General features: G+C 41.6%; 1 protein-coding gene across 2 annotated transcripts in view; it reads right to left on the bottom strand.

Annotated features, from left to right (window-relative positions):
- Positions 1-20958, bottom strand: part of SUMF1 (sulfatase modifying factor 1) — a 106553-nt gene that overhangs the window by 26943 nt on the left and 58652 nt on the right. The window lies entirely within an intron of this gene.

A 20958-nucleotide genomic window follows, 5' to 3' on the forward strand; every position in this document is an offset into this window, starting at 1 on the left:
ATCAAAAAAGCTAATGAGGTGCAATAAAAAATGGAGGCTCTTAACTGCTAAAATAAATGAGGCAGAAGAGAGAATTAGTGATATAGAAGACCAAATGACAGAAAATAAAGAAGCTGAGAAAGTGAAAGATAAACAACTACTAGACCATGAGGAGAGAACTCAAGAGATGAATGATACCACAAGATGAGACAATATTAGAATAATTGGGATCCCAGAAGAGGAAGAAAGAGAGATAGGGGTAGAAGGTATATCGGAGAGAATTTCCCTAATTTGGAGAAGGGAACAAGCATCAAAATCCAGGAGGCACAGAGAACCCCCATCAAAATCAATAAAAACAGGTTCAAACCCCATTACCTGATAGTCAAACTTACAAATCTCAGTGTCAAAGAGAAAATGCTGAAAGCGGTTTGAGACAAGAGGTCTATAAAATACGATGGGAGCAATATTAGACTGGCAGTAGACCTCTCCACAGAGACCTGGCAAGCCAGAAAGGACTGGCATGATATATTCAGAGCACTAAATGAGAAAAATATGTAGTGAAGGATACCATATCCAGCTAGGCTGTCACTGAAAATAGGAGAGATAAAAAGCCCCCAGGACAAACAAAAACTAAAACTATTTGTGAACACCAAACCAGCCTTACAGAAAATATTGAAAGGGGTCCTCTAAGCAAAGAGAGAGCCTAAAAGTAACAGACCAGAAAGGAAAAGAGACAATATGCAGTAACAGACACCTTACAGGCAATATAATGGCATGAAATTCATATCTTTCAACAGTTATCCTGAATGTAAATGGGCTAAATGACCCAATCAAAAGACACAGGGTATTACTACGGATAAAAAAACAAGACCCATCAATATGCTGTCTAAAAGAACTCATTTTAGACCCAAAGACATGTCCAGATTTAAAGTGAGGGGGTAGAAAACAATTTACCATGCTAATGGACATCAAAAGAAAGCTGGGGGGGGCACCTGGGTGCCTCAGTGGGTTAAGCCTCTGTCTTCAGCTCGGGTCATGATCTCAGGGTCCTGGGATCAAAGCCTGCGTCGGGGCCTGCTTCCCCAACCACCCCGCTCTGCTCTGCCTGTTTCAGTCCCTACTTGTGATCTCTCTCTCTCTGTCAAATAAATAAATAAAATCTTAAAAAAAAAAAAAGCAAGCAAGCAAGCAAGCAAGCTGGGGTGACAATCCTTTTATCAGATAAATTAGATTTTAAGCCAAAGACGACAGTAAGAGATGACGAAGGAACTATATCATACTTAAAGGGTCTGTCCAACAAGAAGACCTAACAATTTTAAATATCCATGCCCCTAACATGGGAGAAGCCAATTATATAAACCAATTAATAACAAAATCAAAGAAACACATCGACAATAATGCGATAATAGTAGGGAACTTTAACAATCCCTCGGCAAAATAGATCATCTAAGCAAAAGATCAACAAGGAAATAAAGGCTTTAAATGACACACTGGATCACATGGGTATCACAGATATATTCAGAACATTCCATCCCAAAGCAACAGAATACACATTCTTCTCTAGTGCACATGGAACATTGTCCAAAATAGATCACATCCTGGGTCACAAATCAAGTCTTAATTGGTACCAAAAGATTGGGATTATTCCCTGCATATTTTCAGACCACACTGCTTTGAAACTAGAACTCAACCACAAGAGGAAAGTTGGAAAGAACTAAAATACATGGAGACTAAAGAGCAGCCTACTAAAGAATGAATGGGTCAACCAGGAAATTAAAGAAGTAATTTAAAAAATTCACGGAAACAAATGAAAATGAAAACACATCTGTTCAAAATCTTTGCAACACAGCAAAGGCAGTCCTGAGAGGGAAGTATACAGTGATACAAGCCTTTCTCAAGAAACAAGAAAGGTCTCAAGTACACAACCTAACCCTACACCTAAAGGACCTGGAGAAAGAAGAGCAAAGATAGCCTAAACCCAGCAGGAGAAGAGAAATAATAAAGATCGGAGCAAAAATCAATGAAATAGAAACCAAAAGAACAGTAAAACAAATCAATGCAACTAGGAGCTGGTTCTTTGAAAGAATTAATAAGATTGATAAATCCCTGGCCAGACTTAACAAAAAGAAAAGAGAAAGGAGCCAAATTAACAAAATCATTAAGGAAAGAGGAGAGATCACAACCAACACCAAAGAAGTACATACTTGGGCGCCTGGGTGGCTCAGTGGGTTAAAGCCTCTGCCTTTGGCTCAGGTCATGATCCCAGGGTCCTGGGATCGAGCCCCACATCTCTGCTCAGAGGGGAGCCTGCTTCCTCCTCTCTCTCTCTCTCTGCCTGCCTCTCTGCCTACTTGTGATCTCTATCTGTCAAATAAATAAATAAAATCTTTAAAAAAAGAAGTACATACTTATAAGAACATATTATGAGCAACTATACGCCAGCAAATTTGACAATCTGGAAGAAATGGATGTGTTCCTAGAGATATATAAACTAGTAAAACTGAACCGGGAAGAAATAGAAAACCTGAACAGACCCATAACCAGTAAGAAGACTGAAGCAGGCATCAAAAATCTCCCAACAAACAAGAGCCCAGGGCCACATGGCTTCCCAGGGGAATTCTACCAAACATTTAAAGAAGAATTAATACCTCTTCTCCTGAAACTGTTTCAAAAAAACAGAAATGGAAGGAAACTTCCAAACTCATTTTATGAGGCCAGAATTACCTTGATTCCAAAACCAGACAAAGACCCAATCAAAAAGGAGAATTACAGACCAATATCCTTGATGAACAGGGATGCAAAAATTCTCACCAAAATACTAGCCAATAGGATCCAACAGTACATTAAAAGGCTTATTCACCATAACCAGGTGGGATTTATTCCTGGGCCACAAGGTTGGTTCCACATCCGTAAATCAATCAATATGATACACTACATTAATAAAAGAAAGAACAAGAACCATATGATACTCTCAATAGATGCTGAAAAAGCATTTGACAACGTACAGCATCCTTTCTTGATCAAAACTCTTCACAGGGTAGGGATAGAAGGTACATACCTCAATATCATCTAAGCCATCTATGAAAAACCCACAGTGGGTATCATTCTCGATGGGGAAAATCTGAGAGCTTTTCCCCTAAGGTCAGGAATGTGGTAGGGATGTCCACTATCACCAATGCTATTCAGTGTAGTACTCGAAGTCCCAGCTTCAGCAATTAGACAACAAAAAGAAATAAAAGGCATCCAAAACAGCAAAGAAGAAGTCAACCTCTCACTCTTTGCAGATGATGCGATACTTTATGTGGAAAACCCAAAAGACTCCACTCTAAAACTGCTAGAACTCATACAGGAATTCAGTAAAGTGTCAGGATATAAAAATCAATGCACAGAAATCAGTTGCATTTTTATAAACCAACAGCAAGACAGAAGAAAGAGAAATTAAGGAGTCAGTCCCATTTACAACTGCACTCCAAACCATAAGATACCTAGGAGTAAACCTAACCAAAGCAGCAAAGAATCTGTACTCAGAAAACTATAAAGTACTCATGAAAGAAACTGAGGAAGACACAAAGAAATGGAAAAACGTTCCATGCTCCTGGACTGGAAGAATAAATATTGTGAAAATGTCTATGCTACCTAAAGCAATCTACGCATTTAATGCAATTCCTATCAAAGTACCATCCATCTTTTTCAAAGAAATGGAACAAATAATTCTAAAATTTATATGGAACCAGAAAAGACCTCGAATAGCCAAAGGAATATTGAAAAAGAAGGCCAAAGTTGGTGGCATCACAATTCCAGACTTCAAGCTCTATTACAAAGCTGTCATCATCAAGACAGCATGGTACTGGCACAAAAACAGACACACAGATCAATGGAACAGAATAGAGAGCCCAGAAATAGACCCTCAACTCTACAGTCAACAAATCTTCGACAAAGCAGGAAAGAATGTCCAATGGAAAAAAGACAGCCTCTTCAATAAATGGTGTTGGGAAAATTGGACAGCCACATGCAGAAAAATGAAACTGGACCATTTCCTTACACCACAAACAAAAATAGACTCAAAATGGATGAAGGACCTCAATGTGAGAAAGGAATCCATCAAAATCCTTGAGAACACAGGCAGCAACCTCTTCGACCTCAGCCGCAGCAATATCTTCCTAGGAACATCGCCAAAGGCAAGGGAAGCAAGGGCAAAAATGAACTATTGGGATTTTATCAAGATCAAAAGCTTTTGTACAGCAAAGGAAACAGTTAACAAAACCAAAAGACAACTGACAGAATGGGAGAAGATATTTGCAAACGACATATCAGATAAATGACTAGTGTCCAAAATCTATAAAGAACTTAGCAAACTCGACACCCAAAGAACAAATAATCCAATCAAGAAATGGGCAGAGGACATGGACAGACATTTCTGCAAAGAAGACATCCAGATGGCCAACAGACACATGAAAAAGTGCTCCATATCACTCAGCATCAGGGAAATACAAATCAAAACCACAATGAGATATCACCTCACATCAGTGAGAATGGCTAAAATCAACAAGTCAGGAAATGACAGATGCTGGCGAGGATGCGGAGAAAGGGGAACCCTCCTACACTGTTGGTGGGAATGCAAGCTGGTGCAGCCACTCTGGAAAACAGCATGGAGGTTCCTCAAAATGTTGAAAATAGAACTGCCCTATGACCCAGCAATTGCACTACTGGGTATTTACCCTAAAGATACAAACGTAGTGATCCAAAGGGGCATGTGCACCCGAATGTTTATAGCAGCAATGTCCACAACAGCCAAACTATGGAAAGAACCTAGATGTCCATCAATGGATAAAGAAGATGTGGTATATATACACAATGGAATACTATGCAGCCATCAAAAGAAATGAAATCTTGCCATTTGCGACAACGTGGATGGAACTAGAGTGTATCATGCTTAGCGAAGTAAGTCAAGTGGAGAAAGACAACTATGATATGATCTCCCTGATATGAGGAAGTGGTGATGCAACATGGGGGCTTAAGTGGGTAGGAGAAGAATAAATGAAACAAGATGGGATTGGGAGGGAGACAAACCATAAGTGACTCTTAATCTCACAAAACAAACTGAGGGTTGCTGGGGGGAGGGGGTTGGGAGAATGGGGGTGGGGTTATGGACATTGGGGAGGGTATGTGCTTTGGTGAGTGCTGTGAAGTGTGTCAACCTGGCGATTCACAGACCTGTACCCCTGGGAATAAAAATATATTATATGTTTATAAAAAATAAAAAATAAATAAATAAAAGAAATGGAAAAACATCCCATACTCATGAACTGGAAGAACAAATATTGTGAAAATGTCTAAGCCACCTAAAGCAATCTACACATTTAATGCAATCCCTATCAAAATCCCATCAATTTTTTTCAAAGAAATGGAACAAATAATCCTAAAATATATATGGAACCAGAAAAGACCCTGAATAGCCAGAGACGTTGAGAAAGAAAACCAAAGCCGGTGGCATCACAATTCCAGACTTCAAGCTCTATTACAAAGATATAATCATCAAGACAGTATAGTACTGGCACAAAATCAGACACATCGATCAGTGGAACAGAATACAGAGCCCAGAAATGGATCCTCAACTCTATGATGAACTAATCTTTGACAAAGCCGGAAAGAATGTCCAATGGAAAAAAGATAGTCTTTTCAAACGATGGTATTGGGAAAATTGGACAGCCAAATGCAGAAGAATGAAACTGGACCATTCCTTACACCACACACAAAAATAGACTCAAAAATGGATGGAAGACCTTAATGGGAGACAGGAGCCTATCAAATCCTTGAAAAGAACACAGGCAGCACCTCTTTGACCTCAGGTTCAAGGGAAAGATGGGCAAAAATAACTACTGGCTTCATCAAGATCAAAAGCTTTTGCAGAGGGGCGCCTGGGTGGCTCAGTGGATTAAGCCACTGCCTTCGGCTCAGGTCATGATCTCAGGGTCCTGGGATCGAGCCCCGCATCGGGCTCTCTGCTCAGCAGGGAGCCTGCTTCCCCCTCTGTCTCTGCCTGCCTCTCTGCCTACTTGTGATCTCTCTCTCTGTCAAATAAAATAAATAAAATCTTAAAAAAAAAAAAGACATCAAAAGCTTTTGCAGAGAAAAGGAAACAGTCAACAAAACCAAAAGTCAACAAAAAACCAATAGCAGGGGCGCCTGGGTGGCTCAGTGGGTTAAAGCCTCTGCCTTCGGCTCAGGTCATGATCTCAGCGTCCTGGGATCAAGCCCCGCATCGGGCTCTCTGCTCAGCGGGGAGCCTGCTTCCTCCTCTCTCTCTGCCTGCCTCTCTGCCTGCTTGTGATCTCTGTCTGTCAAATAAATAAAATCTTTAAAAAAAAAAAAAAAACCAACAGCAGCCAACAAAACCAACAGAATGGGAGAAGATATTTGTAAATGACATATAAGATAAAGGGCTAATATCCATAACCTATAAAGAACTTACCAAACCCAACATCCAAAGAACAAATAATCCAATTAAGAAAAGGGCAGAAGACATGAACAGACATTTCTGCAAGGAAGACATACAAATGGCCAACAGACATATGAAGAAGTGCTCAACATCACTCGGCATCAGGGAAATACAAATCAAAACCACAGTGAGATACCACCAAACACTGGTCAGAATGGCTAAAATTAACTAGTCAGGAAATGACAAATTTGGTGAGGATGCAGAGAAAGGGGAACCCTCCTACACTGTTGGTGGGAATGTAAGCTGGTGCAGCCACTCTGGAAACAGTATGGAGTTTCCTCAAAATGTTGAAAATAGAGCTACCCTATGACCCAGGAATCGCACTACTGGGTGTTTACCCTAAGGATACAAATGTAGTGATCCAAAGGGGCACATGCACCTGCATGTTTATAGCAGCAATGTCCACAGTAGCCAAGCTATGGAAAGTACCTAGATGTCCATCAACAGATGAATGGACAAAGAAGATGTGAGATACACACACACACACACACACACACCATGGGATATTATGCTGCCATCAAAAAACGAAATCCTGCCATTTGCAATGATGTGGATGGAACTAGAGGATATTATGCTAAGCGAAATTAGTCAATCAAAGAAAGACAATTATCATATGGTATCTCTGATATGAGGAGTTTGAGAGGCAGGATGGGGGGTTGTGGGGGGTACAGAGGGAAAAAAATGAAACAAGATGGGACTGGGGAGGGAAACAAACCATAATAGAGTCTGAATCTCACAAAACAAACTGAGGGTTGCTAGGGGATGGGAGGGAGGGGTGGGGTGGCCGGGTGATGGACAGTGGGGAGGCTATGTGCTATAGTGAGTGCTGTGAAAACTAATGATTCACAGACCTGTACCCCTGAAGCAAATAATACACTATATGTTAATTTAAAAAAAGAAAGAAGATGGTAAGTAGGGAGTTCAATAGTTTCATTACTAAAAAACCACAGGCACCATAAAACTTAAGTGAGCCACAACACAGAAAGTGGATGTGTGAATATACAAGACTGGTTGCGGATGGTTTTTAAGAAAACAAAAGCCCATTCGTGGGGAACCTGGTGCTAAACCATTCGTAGGCGACCTGCGGCCGCCCCCTTGCTCGTCCCACAAGATAACATGACACCTGTGTGTTTCACATCATCCTTTTTCTCGAAGCCCTCAGTAACACCACTGTCTTTTTACACTTACTGTTCTTCCTGCATCTTCCCTCAGACAACTGCAAGATTCACTTCAATGCTGCATTTAGTGTCTCCATCAGATGGCATGTAAGCAGACAGGCTGAAAGATCATGCCCTTCCTCCACCCACCATCACTATCTCTCCTCTCACCCCGCATATCCCTTTTCTCCTAGCTGTGCTATAATAAAAAAATAAACATCGGGTCTTTGTCTCTGGTTCCCAGCAAATGGCTCCTAAAATCCTTGGAATGTCCCAAGTGATGACTGTCTTTCTTTTGTAAGATAATGAGATGTTTCATTAGGGACAGGGGTTGGGTGTGTAGTTACTTTCAAGATGGGGCCTGGTTGCCAGAAAGAACAACCCATTAGAGGGCTTGGAACTTTCAGGCCCACACGTGACCTCCAGGGAGGGATCTGGGGTGGGGGGACTGGACATTGGGTTCAATCACCATTGGCCAATAATTTGATCAATCATGCTTACTTAACTAAACATCTGTAAAAACCTCTAAATGACAGGGTTCAGAAAGCTACCAAGTTGAACAATTGGAGGTGTCAGAAGTTGGCATACATGGAAAGGGCATGAAAGCTTTGTACCACTCCACTTCCATACCTTTTCTCTATGCATCTCTTCTATTTGGCTATTCCTGATTTGTATCTTTATAATTCACCAGTAACCATAAGTAAAGCACTTTCTTGAGTTCTTGAGTTGTTCTAGTAAATTCCCACACTGAAGAGGAGATCATGAGAACCCCCAAGTCTGTAGTCTGCTGGGCAGAAGTGTGCCTACTGTAGTGAGCTCATCTGGAACTGGCATCTAAAATGAAAGCAGCCTTGTGGGATGGAGCCCTTGATCTGCAGTGTCTGACACTAACTCTGGAAATAAAAAGTGCTGGGCTTACTACAGATGACACGCAGGAAGTATCAGTGAGAAAACTGCAGAAATTCCCCAGGATGAGCTGTGGCAGGAGGCATCACCAGGGAGCCACCACACAGGCAAGGAAGGCAGGAGAACGAGTGTCTAGTCCAGGTTCTGTCACTTTACTCTTGGCCTATGTGTCCTCCCCTGTGAAATGTAGGTGCTACACTAGAAACCCTACGAAGTCCTTTTTTCAGCACTATTCAGCACGAGATGGTGGATACATCCCCAGATCCTTCCACCTTAAAGTTTCTCCAACCCACACCACTTTGCCTCCAGGGATCCTTTCTACTAATTCTTGCCAAGACGAGAGGTAAGCAACATAACTGTCTTTTAGATGCCTTATTCAAGGACCTGGACTTTTCTTTTTTTTAAATTATTTTATATAATTTTTATGTGAAATACACATAAAACTTACCATTTCATCCATTTTTAAGTACAAGTTGACCCTTCATCAAAATCAAAAGCTTCTGCACAGCAAAGGAAACAGTCAACAAGACAAAGAGGCAACCCACAGAATGGGAGAAGATATTTGCAAATGACAGTACAGACAAAAGGTTGATATCCAGGATCTATAATGAACTCCTCAAACTCAACACACACAAAACAGATAATCATATCAAAAAATGGGCAGAAGATATAACAGACACTTCTCCAATGAAGACATACAAATGGCTACCAGACACATGAAAAAATGTTCATCATCACTAGCCCTCAGGGAGATTCAAATCAAAACCACATTGAGATACCACCTTACATCAATGAGAATGGCCAAAATTAACAAGACAGGAAACAACGTGTGTTGGAGGGGATGTGGAGAAAGGGGAACCCTCTTACACTGTTGGTGGGAATGCAAGTTGGTGCAGCCTCTTTGGAGAACAGTGTGGAGATTCCTCAATAAATTAAAAATAGAACTTTCCTATGACCCTGCCATTGCACTCCTGGGTATTTACCCCAAAGATACAGATGTCGTGAAAAGAAGGGCCATCTGTACCCCAATGTTCATAGCAGCAATGGTCACGGTCACCAAACTATGGAAAGAACCAAGATGCCCTTCAACGGACAAATGGATAAGGAAAATGTGGTCCATATACACTATGGAGTATTATGCCTCCATCAGAAAGGATGAATACCCAACTTTTGTAGCAACATGGATGGGACTCAAAGAGATTATGCTGAGTGAAATAAGTCAAGCAGAGAGAGTCAGTTATCATATGGTTTCACTTATTTGTGGAGCATAACAAATAGCATGGAGGACATGGGGAGTTAGAGAGGAGAAGGGAGTTGGGGGAAATTGGAAGGGGAGGTGATCGATAAGAGGCTATGGACTCTGAAAAACAATCTGAGGGTTTTGAAGGGGTGGGGGGTTGGAGGTTGGGGTACCAGGTGGTGGGTATTATAGAGGGCACGGATTGCATGGAGCACTGGGTGTGGTGAAAAAATAATGAACACTGTTATGCTGAAAGTAAAAAAATTAATTAAAAAAATAATAATAAATACACTGTAGTCCTGTAAATGTCTTTTCTCTTTCTTAGTAACATTGTCTTTTCTCTAGCTTACTTTATTGTAAAAATGCAGTATACAATACACATAACATACAAAATGTGTGTTAATAGACTGACTAAGTTATCAGTAAGGCTTTCAGTCAGTAGAAGGCTAGCAACAGTTACTTTATGGAGGAGCCAGAAGTTGTATGTGGATATTTGATTATCCAGGGGGTCAGTGCCCCGAACCCTCTGCTGTTCAAGTGTCAACTACATACAGTTCGACGGCATTAAGTACAGTCAAATGCAACCATCACCACCATCAAAACCCGGCACTCTTTTCAGCAAGCGAAACTGAAACTCAACCCATTAAACACTAAGTCTCTGTCCTTCCTTGGCAACCACAAGTGCTAAATGCACAACAGCCATTCTTTCTGTCTCTATGAATCTGACTGTTCTATGAACCTCATTTAAGCAGATTCGTACAGTATTTATCTTTTTGTGACTGGCTTATTTCACTTAGCACAATGTCTTCAAGAATTATCCGTGTGATAGCCTGTGTCATCATTTTCTTCCTTTTTATTGCTGAATAATATTTCATTGCATGTTGTACCCCATTTCCATCAACCATCCATCCATCAGTGGACACTTGAGTGGTTCCACCTTTTGGCTATGGTAAATAATGCTGCTGTGAAAATGGGTGTACAAATATCTCTTCAAGGCCGTGCTTTCAAAGTGGAACTGCTGGATTATATAGTTCTATTTTCAATACGTTGAGGAAACCTATGCTGTTTTCCACAGCAAGTCCCAGCAACAGTTGGAGCTGATTTCCAATTTTCCACCCTTATCATTTTCTGTTTTTTAAACAGCATCCATTCTAGTGGGTATGAGGTGGCCAGGGGCCTTAATTCCTAGAGCCACTCTATCCAACTTCCTGGCAGTAAGTGGGGGGGGGGAGGCAGCAAGGTACTAGGAAAATGGTTAATACTCTGACCTATTAATGGTAGGTATTTATGAGCTGTTGAGGAGGCATGGACTAGAGTAATTATGGAAATAAATGGTAGTTTTTAACACCATTGTTAAAGACCATGAAACATCTAGGATGAAAACCAGTCAATGTAAACATAGAAGAAGCAATTATTAAGAGAAAATAAGTAGCCCACTGAAACAATACAACAAAGAACCAACTTTCTCATCCTCTGCTCTATGGAATATGCAGATGGTTCTTTAATTTCGGGGAGCTTAACATGCTAATAGAACATTCAAGGTCTATCTAATGGATTAGTTCTAAAGTACACTTCACCCTAAATAATGCAGGGTTTACAGTGGTATCATCTTCAAGGAAAGTAGCTTCTGGGCCAACTAACCAAACCACCAATATCACAGGGTACAGACTACATTTGCTGAAAGGTTTGCTCCACACTCAACCACTTTCATCTCTCATACTAATGGTATAAAACTGTTCAGCCCTACTTACAAAGTCAGATATGGCTCTAAACATTGCTTGAAGTGAGAAAATTAAAGAGTAGCCTTCCTAAGGATTTCATTTATCACCTTCTCTTACTCTCACACCTTCTGTGTTCTTCAGTGACAACTCATTAGCAAGTTACAAAGAGAGTATAAGCAATTAGCTTGTGCCAAATGGTATTATAGGCACATTATTTTCAAAGAATACTTGAAGACTTCCATGATTTTATTTTCAACATCTAGAAAGTGGACCATTGGTAGGCCCCAATTCTGTAAGTTCTGTTGCCTCATTAAAAGCAGTGTGTACTTCCTTTAGTGGGTATGAGCTAGAAACTGTCCATGGAAAGAAGTGTTATTTATAACTGAACACTACCAGATGGCTTATCTCCTTATCACATTCCTAAAAAGGTCCAGAACAAATGTCTTCCATAGATCTAATTTCAGAGTAAGGTACTAGTTCATAGCTTGCTAACTGACTGTATTTAAATTGTCACTATACATGAAAAACACAGAGGTCATAATTAGATTTATCAAGTGGTTATTACATACCAGCCACTACATTAAAATTTTTTTTTGCATTATCTTACTGAAACCTCTCAGTAACTCCACAAGGGGTGCTCCTATTTCCTTATCAATGAGGAAGTTGAGTTAGAGTTGAAGTGACTTAATGTCACCGGCTGAGCTAGAAAAACAGGTCCAACCCCAAAAATGCATGCTTTCAACCATCATGTTAAACTTCTTCCGTACATAGAATTTAGTACATACACATGTATACGTAATTAGGTAAGTTTGCTTGATTCCTTAACATCTGCAAGCTCCGTGAGGGCAAGGGAATTGTGTCTGTTGAATTCCCAGAATCCAACATGTGAGTCTGGCACTGAGTGGGCTGCCAATAAATTTTCCTGAATGAATAAAAGTATATACTTATATAGAAATCACACATGTGGATATGTATATGCCTATATTATAAATGTGTCTACATATCCACATGAAAAGAAATTCCCAGAATAACCTGGCAAAAAAGATGACTTAACTGTTCTATTTTTCTCTTCTCAATAACATGGTTTTATTTCCAGATCCTTAGGAAAAGAACAAATGAGTCACACGATAGCATAGGGAGTCAGGGAAGGTAAGGCTATAGAAATGGAAAACAACACTATATTACTTTTACAATTAATTAACAAGTCAAATGTTAGGTACAAAAGCTGATTTGCAGAATCAGTAATTTTTAAAAATAATTTAGCGGAAAGAACAGATTAGGAAGGTAAGGACATAAAGTTGATTTAAAATCTCAAGATGAAAGGAACGACAGGCATAATTCCCTGCCTCTCCTTTGCTTTTGGAAGAAGCCACTGCATGACACAGCAACTCACATCTCCTAAATTATCTTCCATATTTATAACACTTCCTGAAATTCCGCTTTAATGTAGGCAGTCTGTGATAAAATACTATAAGGAAGTAAGTAGCCTTTCATGTTTTGTTTCTCAAATAACATCTGGAGTCCGGTAAACACTATATAAGTCTCGAGATCAGAAGACCTGGGATTTAATCCTGACTCTGAAAACCAAATTCAAAATCTGGGGCAAAGTCAACACCTCTCTCTATGAATTATGATAAGAAATGAGTCTTAAGACCACATGCCTCCTTTTGCACAAGCAAGAATATTTTGAGGATATGAGAAATAGAGGGAGAGAGACTGACAGAGAAAAAGCACTTTAAGGTCTTCAGGGGAAAAAAAAAAAAACAAAAAAACCCTAAAGATGTAAAGAAGCAGCACTTCAATTTGACTCCTCCCAAAAGCACTAGGGCGCAGCCTGTGGTAAAGTTAGGGTGATCACACCTGGATGCCAGGTCTGAGGCTTATCTCTTCTTTTGGAACCCAAAACACACTTTACACTAATAATCTAGAAAGCTAATATGGGAACGGGTTTGGGTCACTGTCTTCAAGTTGACAGAGACCCCACTTTTTCTTTCCAAACAGGATTCCACCTCTGACTGAGAAGTACCATGGGAAAAAGATTTATGAATATGGATGGTTGTGTGTAAAAAACTATAAAGACAAGAACTATTCTGCAGTGGGGAAATACACATATGTTAAATTGGCTTTTGCTGACTGCCAAGCATGATGAGATAGAGGCCTTGACTGAAAATGTTGGATAAGTTAGGGGCTAAGACACTGGGGAGAGTATTGGGAGAGTCATTGTAAAACCAAAAAGAAAACTGTCCGGGGAAGCCTAAGTATGCAGAAGATGGGTCAGAAGCTCGTAGAACGGAAGACAGAATGTCATGTGTGGTTGAGAAGGTTAGGTCCTGGAGGGAACATCTAAGCTTCTGGCTACCAATTCATACCCCAGAGCACACGGAGACAGGAGATTAAAATGTCTGCAGAGGACCCATTATGTAGGCCTACATCCACTAGAATTTCACCAAGTACCCCTCCTCTGGCCAGAAAAGCTGCTCAGACCTGGTCTTCCGGCTTTGGACCCAGATAAATAAGGGGGCATCTGCAAGCCCTACCACACTCCTTTCTTCCTGGCCCTTCCCAGGTAAATAGCCTTACACTAATAAGGACACATAAGTACACAGAGGCACATGGAAAGAATAAACAACCTTTGAGAGGAAGCCAGAAACCTGGGCTTTGGTTCTGACTTCCCAAAAGTCAGTGGGGAAAAAACTTGCTATTACCACAGAAGAAAGGGACCATAATTAGGGATTTTGAAATTCAAACTCTCTATAGGCAAGAACTATGTTGTTTAGGCCTTCCCCTAGCACATAGCACATGCTCATTAAATGTTTATGAAATAAATGAAAGAAAAAGAACTTAATCTGGTCCAATGAAAAATAGGAAGAAGTGCTGAAAAGAAAAGGATTTTCAAAAAAGTAAATGTTCCAACTGAGAGGTACCTGGAAAATAAGAAGTGGCTCTAGACTACGTGGCAGGTGCAATGCTAACTGCTCTAATCTCTTTTTAATCCTCAGAACAACCCAGGGTCCTTAAATGTGATTGTTACTCCCATATTACAGATGAGGAAACAGAACTGAAGGATGCCATCCTCTTCCTGCGAAGCCCCCGTGCCATCAAGTGGCAGAACTAGAACGTAGACCGGTCTGGATCATTTTTAAACCAGTCCTCTTAACCACATTGCTTCCGGCTGCTTCATCCATCATTGCCTCCTCTCCAGACACCGGGGCAGCGGCCCCAATTTATTGTGCCCTAGGAATCGCTTGCTACATCCCTAGCAAAATGTATAGATGAAGCATAAGCCAGATAAGGGCGAGATAACTCACCTAAGGCCCCACGACATTTTCAAGTTCAATCTCAGATGGAAACCCAGGTTACTGACCTCTGCTTTCATCACGTAATAATGGATCTGCTATTCTATGTAGCAGGAAGAGCCCGACTGAGGACGGCAAATAATCACAGGAGCAAACTCTTCACTCTTTCATTTAACACTTCTGTTATAACCCTAATCCTTTATGCTGACCTTCTGCCATCCCAATCTTAGAGCATGTGGCTTTTCCTTCCCAGGAGTGTCATACGCTGTGAAAAGGTAGCTTATCAAAGCCCTTTTACTGAGCATACCAAGCTAAGAAAAACAATTTACAAGTCATTCTCCAAAGACCTTAGCTGGTTAGGTAAGAGAAATTCTTTAAACAGCTCTAATACTCCCGTAAGGATGGGGAAAATACACTTTAGCAAAACTAAAAGATAAGCACACGTGCACACAGGTGCATACCTACACACACACACACACACACCCCTCACTATTTTTACTTTTACTCTGAGCTTGCAGAGGGCATGGTGCTTCAGGACTGAGGGGCAAGTGCAGGGCAGCTGAGACTCAGGGTCCCAAGAAAATGGAAGCAATAGAGAAAGAAGAAACAAAACTTCTTCTCTGCTTACCATGAGTTTCTCAAAGGGCTGTGTCCTGCCTTTCTTACATTTGGATGCTGAGGACCTAGCATGGTGACTTCACCGACTTACTGTCATTCTCCTCCAAGGGCACCTCCTCAGAGAAGCCCTTCCAGCTCCAGTCAGCAGGGAAGAGGCTCCCACTTCTACCACATAAGCAACAATTCTTACCACAGGGCCTCTTGATGGATCTGGTCCCTACCCAACCTCTAGGCTTCTTAACAACCAGGCCTGTCTCACACATCTTTGCATCCCCGAAACAGCCCTGGAGCATGGGAAGTGCTCAGTAAATATGGACTGGGCCCCTGTTCATAGTGTATCAATGACAAAAACAAGGCCAAATCTGCTGATTATAAGCTAGAAGGGAAAGCTACTATCATAAAAGTGCTGACAGACAGTGATTTCTTTAGGCTGTCTCTCAAGGTTGAAACCCATAAAAAATTGAACTTGATGGAAAGAACAGATAGGCTTTGCATGAAGTTTCAAAACATAGCTATAAACATAGAGAAAATTCAAAAAAGTTTTCCTTCAAACAATTTTAAAGAAAGTTACATAAAAAACAGGTATATGGCAACAGTACCTTGGGAGACGTGGCCTAAAATCATTATATACCGAGGAAAAGGGGGAGGTTTTATTTGGCTCCAAGCTTTCTAGGGGCCAAAAGTGAGTTCTAGGGGCCAAAAGTGAGACACTACTCTTCCCATTGCTAACGCACTGCTCATAATAAGAGTAGTAGGGCTCTTGAAAATAGTGCTTGAGTACTAATAATGATTAAAACTGAAGCTGCCACATATTATATGCTTGCTTTTTGCAAATATCATGCTGGGCGATACAAACATTCTTTCTGTCCCTCACAATTCTCTGAGGTAAGATTCATTATCCTCATTTAAGAAGCAAACTGAGTCCCAGAATAGTGAAGGAACTCGCCCAGTGACATATAATGGTAAGCCAAAATTATAGCAACAAAATTCAAACCCAGTGCTATTGGATTCCACAGGCTCACCTCTTAACTGCTGACACAATCTGAGATCTGATGAGAGAGAATGAGGAAAAAGGAATGCCCCAGTGTGATTCGCACAGATGAGGAACATCCAGAACGCTAAGTATGGTTCTAGGTGCCCATTTAGAAAAAGGGACCTGTACTGCACCCCCCCACACACACTCATGTTCTTCAGAGGAATGTAATCCGGGTTGCCTTGGATTGGAAACCAAGTTATTCAAGGTGCACCTGAAGGTTGGGGATGGTTATCTAGAAAGAGAAAGATGAAGGGGCACAGGCTGTGACTAGCTTTCAGGGATCGGGAAAGCTTTCATGTACGAAACAGAGAGAAAATGTGTTCTGTGTTCTCACCAAGTGCAGGATGAGATGAAGCTGCAGGAGAGAAAACTTTGGTTGGCTAGAGGAACCTGCCAACAGTGAGAACATCTGAGAACACGACAAGTTGCTACAGGCGCTGGAGAGGCTGCAGGACCACAGCCCCCAGGGGAAGCAAAGAAGGGATTCCTGCAGAGGTAGAGGCTGGAGGTGTTCCCTTCCCACCTTTCAGATCCACTGATCCTCCACACTGAGAGAGGAGGTCATGATACATCTGAGTGTCCTGCTCTATTTTTCAGGAAGAGTCAAGAGTAACATGAGGCTGTAAAGGTAATTTTACTGTAAAGCAGAAACAGTGTTTTTACAATCTTCCAAATAGCAACTAGAATTAGCATTCACTCTTTTCAAGCAAAAAGCAAGTGTTGAGATAATGTGTTTGAAAGTGTAGTTACAGGATCTAAATATCTCAGCCATATACATTCAAGCTTATTTCTCTCCCTCAGCAGTTTTGTGGCTGTCGCTGGATGATCAACCTTGCTCCAGAGCCACAAAGAAAAGTGGCAGTGGATAAACATGAGTTTTTCCTCCAGAATTATTTCCATCTTCTACTTGGGAGAAAAAGATAAAATTCTCCTAAACAGAGTCCCAAGATGGTGATATTTTGATCACCTTGCTTTCCTCCTTGGCACATACAGTGTAAACCATATCAATTTATCATCAAATTTAACTCAACTTCATTAACACTTAAATGCCTTTTCCATTTTTAATACTAGTTACTTCTCCTTCAAACTGATTTACTCATGTCCCTGAAACATCCTCACTAGGAGCATGTGAATGAGGTCCTTAGAGCAGGTGAGAGTCCTCAGTTAGGTAACCCCCGCACAAGCTGGTAGTCTGGTGACTGCCTGATGCACTGATTAGCCTGCGTGGGGGCGGTCGCTGGGGGTGGCAGGCTCAACTAAGAACAATGACGTGCTACTAACTGGATTTTTGCCAGGCTGAAACAAGGACAGTCACATGCCATTGGCAGAGAAAGACTATGAGACAGGCTAAGCAGGGGTCTAACATTTTTGCTACACAAAATTCATTCATTCATGCAGTGGCGGAGGCCAGAGGAGGGGTTACTGGGAAAAGGAGCAATCAAGTGTGGAAATTAGAAGATGGACCAGGGGCGCCTGCGTGGCTCAGTGGGTTAAGCCGCTGCCTTCGGCTCAGGTCATGGTCTCAGGATCCTGGGATCAAGCCCCGCATCAGGCTTTCTCTCTCTCTCTGCCTGCCTCTCTGCCTACTTGTGATCTTTCTCTCTCTCTCTAAAGATTTTTTTAAAAAATCTTTAAAAAAAAAAGGAGATGGACCAAAGCCGTGTAAGTCCAAGTCTCCGTCCCAGTCTCCAGGGCCATCATCCAATGGAGAAGGAATGTGTGAGCAAGACTGATGAGTTTGGCACCCTCCATCAGGCTGTCCATACGGATCTCAGGTCAGCGCGAAGGTGTGTGCCATGTGTGATGGGCACGGCTCAGAGTGTCATTCAAAAGCAGCCGAGCAGGGGCACCGGGGTAGCTCAGTCGTTAAGTGTCTGTCTTGGGCTCAAGTCCTAACCCCAGGGACTTGGGATGGAGCCCTGCTTAGGACTCTCTGCTCTGCGGAATACCTGCTTCTCCCTCTCCCACTCCCCCTGCTTGTGTTCCCTCTCTTGTTGTGTCTCTGTCAAATAAATAAATAAAATCTTTAAGAAAAAAAAACCCCAGCAGAGTATAAACTCTGCAGACAAGGAGGGCTTACAGCCTCCCTGGGCAATTCTATACAGTGACAAAGCAGCCTTGCAAAACAGGACACATTTACAAAACTGTCTAGAGCAATACGATCTAACTGAACAACCAATTCCACACTGACAAAAACAAGACAAAACTCAATCTCCAGCTAATAGAATTTGGCAAGCAGTCAGGATTTATTCAAAGAAGGAACTTTTTGGAAAACTTTATTCCCATGGGACTTGAATGAACCATGAAGCACTAGCAAGTTTTTCATTGTAAGGATGACTACGGGATATGCCAACAAAAAGTATAAATAGGAGGAATATCAAGCGCTCATTATTTATAAATATCACTTTCTTCTCTTCTACTTCCCAAAGCAACATTTCTCATCAATTCTGCTTCACAGGACCATATAATAGCCCAATTAGGTAGCCAAAACATAACTTAAACAAAAATAATAAGCAACAGTACTTTAAAGGTATAATATTTAAGTGCAACATCATCAAATTTAATTTCACAAATAAAATTACTACCAATTTATATTTTAGGAAAGGTAAGATATTCTAGGTTTAGAAAGATTCCTTCAATATTAAGTGGCAAAGCTATAATCCAAGTTACTTCAACTAATTCCAAGACCAGAGCTCTTTCCCTCAGAAAGAAAGCTGCCCAAATGAAACCATCTACCTCAACCCACACTTCATATGGTCAAATACCTGTCAGCCTCTCTCGGGACTGTGTGTACAAAGCACACAAGATGTTTCTACTACCTGCTTTTGCTATAAATAACTGCCCAATAAAATAAGCACCAATGATTAACTTTTGCTCCCTGGAAGTCACTGAAAAAGAAAAAGATATTCCCTGACTAGCCTTTGCATACAGTGCCCTGACTTTTCTTAATCTCCCCAAAGAAGCTTTAAAATGACTTGCCATTATGAGTAAATCTTGGAGCTAACATACTATGCATGAGACTGAAGAGGTCAATTCCTGGGTCAAAATGTCTTAATAATCGCCTGGATATTTCGGTTCGAAACTCTCCCTGAAAATCTCTTGTTTCCAACCAGCCTTTGCTTTTGAAATACCTGAAATACGGATAGTGGTCAAACTCCCTCAATTCTAGGTATCTGAACTGGCTTTGTTCCAGGACCAGCTATTATGCACCACATTCTTTGCCCAGCACTGGTGACACACAGGCCATTACGGAAAGAGGGCAAGTAAGCGAAGACCTCAGTGAGAAGCAGGAGTTTTAACCAAACCAGATGAGGACTACTGCAGCTGTGAGGAAGTGCAGGGCTCACATTCCAGAGCAAAGGGAAGCCCAGAGGTGAGCCCTTCCCACCCTAACTTAGTTTCACCTAGGGGTCTGTTGATTCACAACAGCAGCAGCTCTAAGGTTGAGAAGCTGAGCAGAACTTTTTTTTTCCTTAAATCAGGACCCCAAATTATCCACACCTCTAACCAATTTGGCTACAAAGTCAGAGTTTCTGGCACTCCCTCCTCAGTTTTGGCAAATTGCTAGAATGGACTGCAGATCTTAGGAAAGCACTTTATTTACATTTACTGGTTTATTATAAAGATACAACTTGTGAAAAGACATAGGGAAGAGATTCAGGGGGCCAGGAACGGGGAAGGGGCACGAAGCTCCCTCGCCCTCTCTGGAGGCAACGTCCTTCCAGTACCTCGTAGTGGTCACCAACCTGGAAGCTCTCCGACTTTTGTTCAATAGTTTTTACAGAGCTCCCTCTCCAGCCCACTCCACCCTCCCAGAGGTCAGCGCGAGGGGCTGAAAGTTCCCAGTCCCCAATCACTGGCTCTTTTAGATGATGGGTCCATCATGAGGCCATCTAGGGACCCCCTCTAAGCTCCAGTAGCATAAACTCAGGTGTGATGAACAGGGCCCATTATGACTGGCAACATCGGTCCTATCGGGAAATTCCAGCATTTTTGTTCTTCCTTGCCAGGAACTGGGACAAAGTCCAAATATATTTTTGTATTATACTGCAGTATTAAAATATTTGAAGTGGGTTTTCAAGGGGACACAAACAAGGTACTGTATACTTTCATTGGGGGCAACTAGTCAGGGAAAGACTCAAGACAGGAAGCCATGGCTGCATCCTAAAACAGGACAGGTGTTCACTGTGTAGAGGAAATGACAGGGAACCAGAGACTGGCAATGGCCCAGCACAGGACCTTGGAGGACCAGCTCATAGGAACTACTACAGGAGCTCTGACTGGTCTCCCTGATTCCTCTGTGGCCCTATGCTCCACCCAAAAGTCAGGAATCGTTTAGAGATGTACACTAAATCTTATCACCAGTTTGCTTTCAATTCTCCAAGGACTTTCTGTCCCACATTAAATAAAACCCAAACCCTTTGCCCCAGTCCAGCTTGATCAGGCCCTGCCTACTTCTCTGTCCCAAAGTAACAACATTCTCCTTCCTTTGGAAGCCCCATTCTA

The sequence above is a fragment of the Mustela erminea genome, chromosome 1 (genome assembly GCF_009829155.1).
Source record: "Mustela erminea isolate mMusErm1 chromosome 1, mMusErm1.Pri, whole genome shotgun sequence".
Lineage (NCBI taxonomy): Eukaryota > Metazoa > Chordata > Mammalia > Carnivora > Mustelidae > Mustela > Mustela erminea.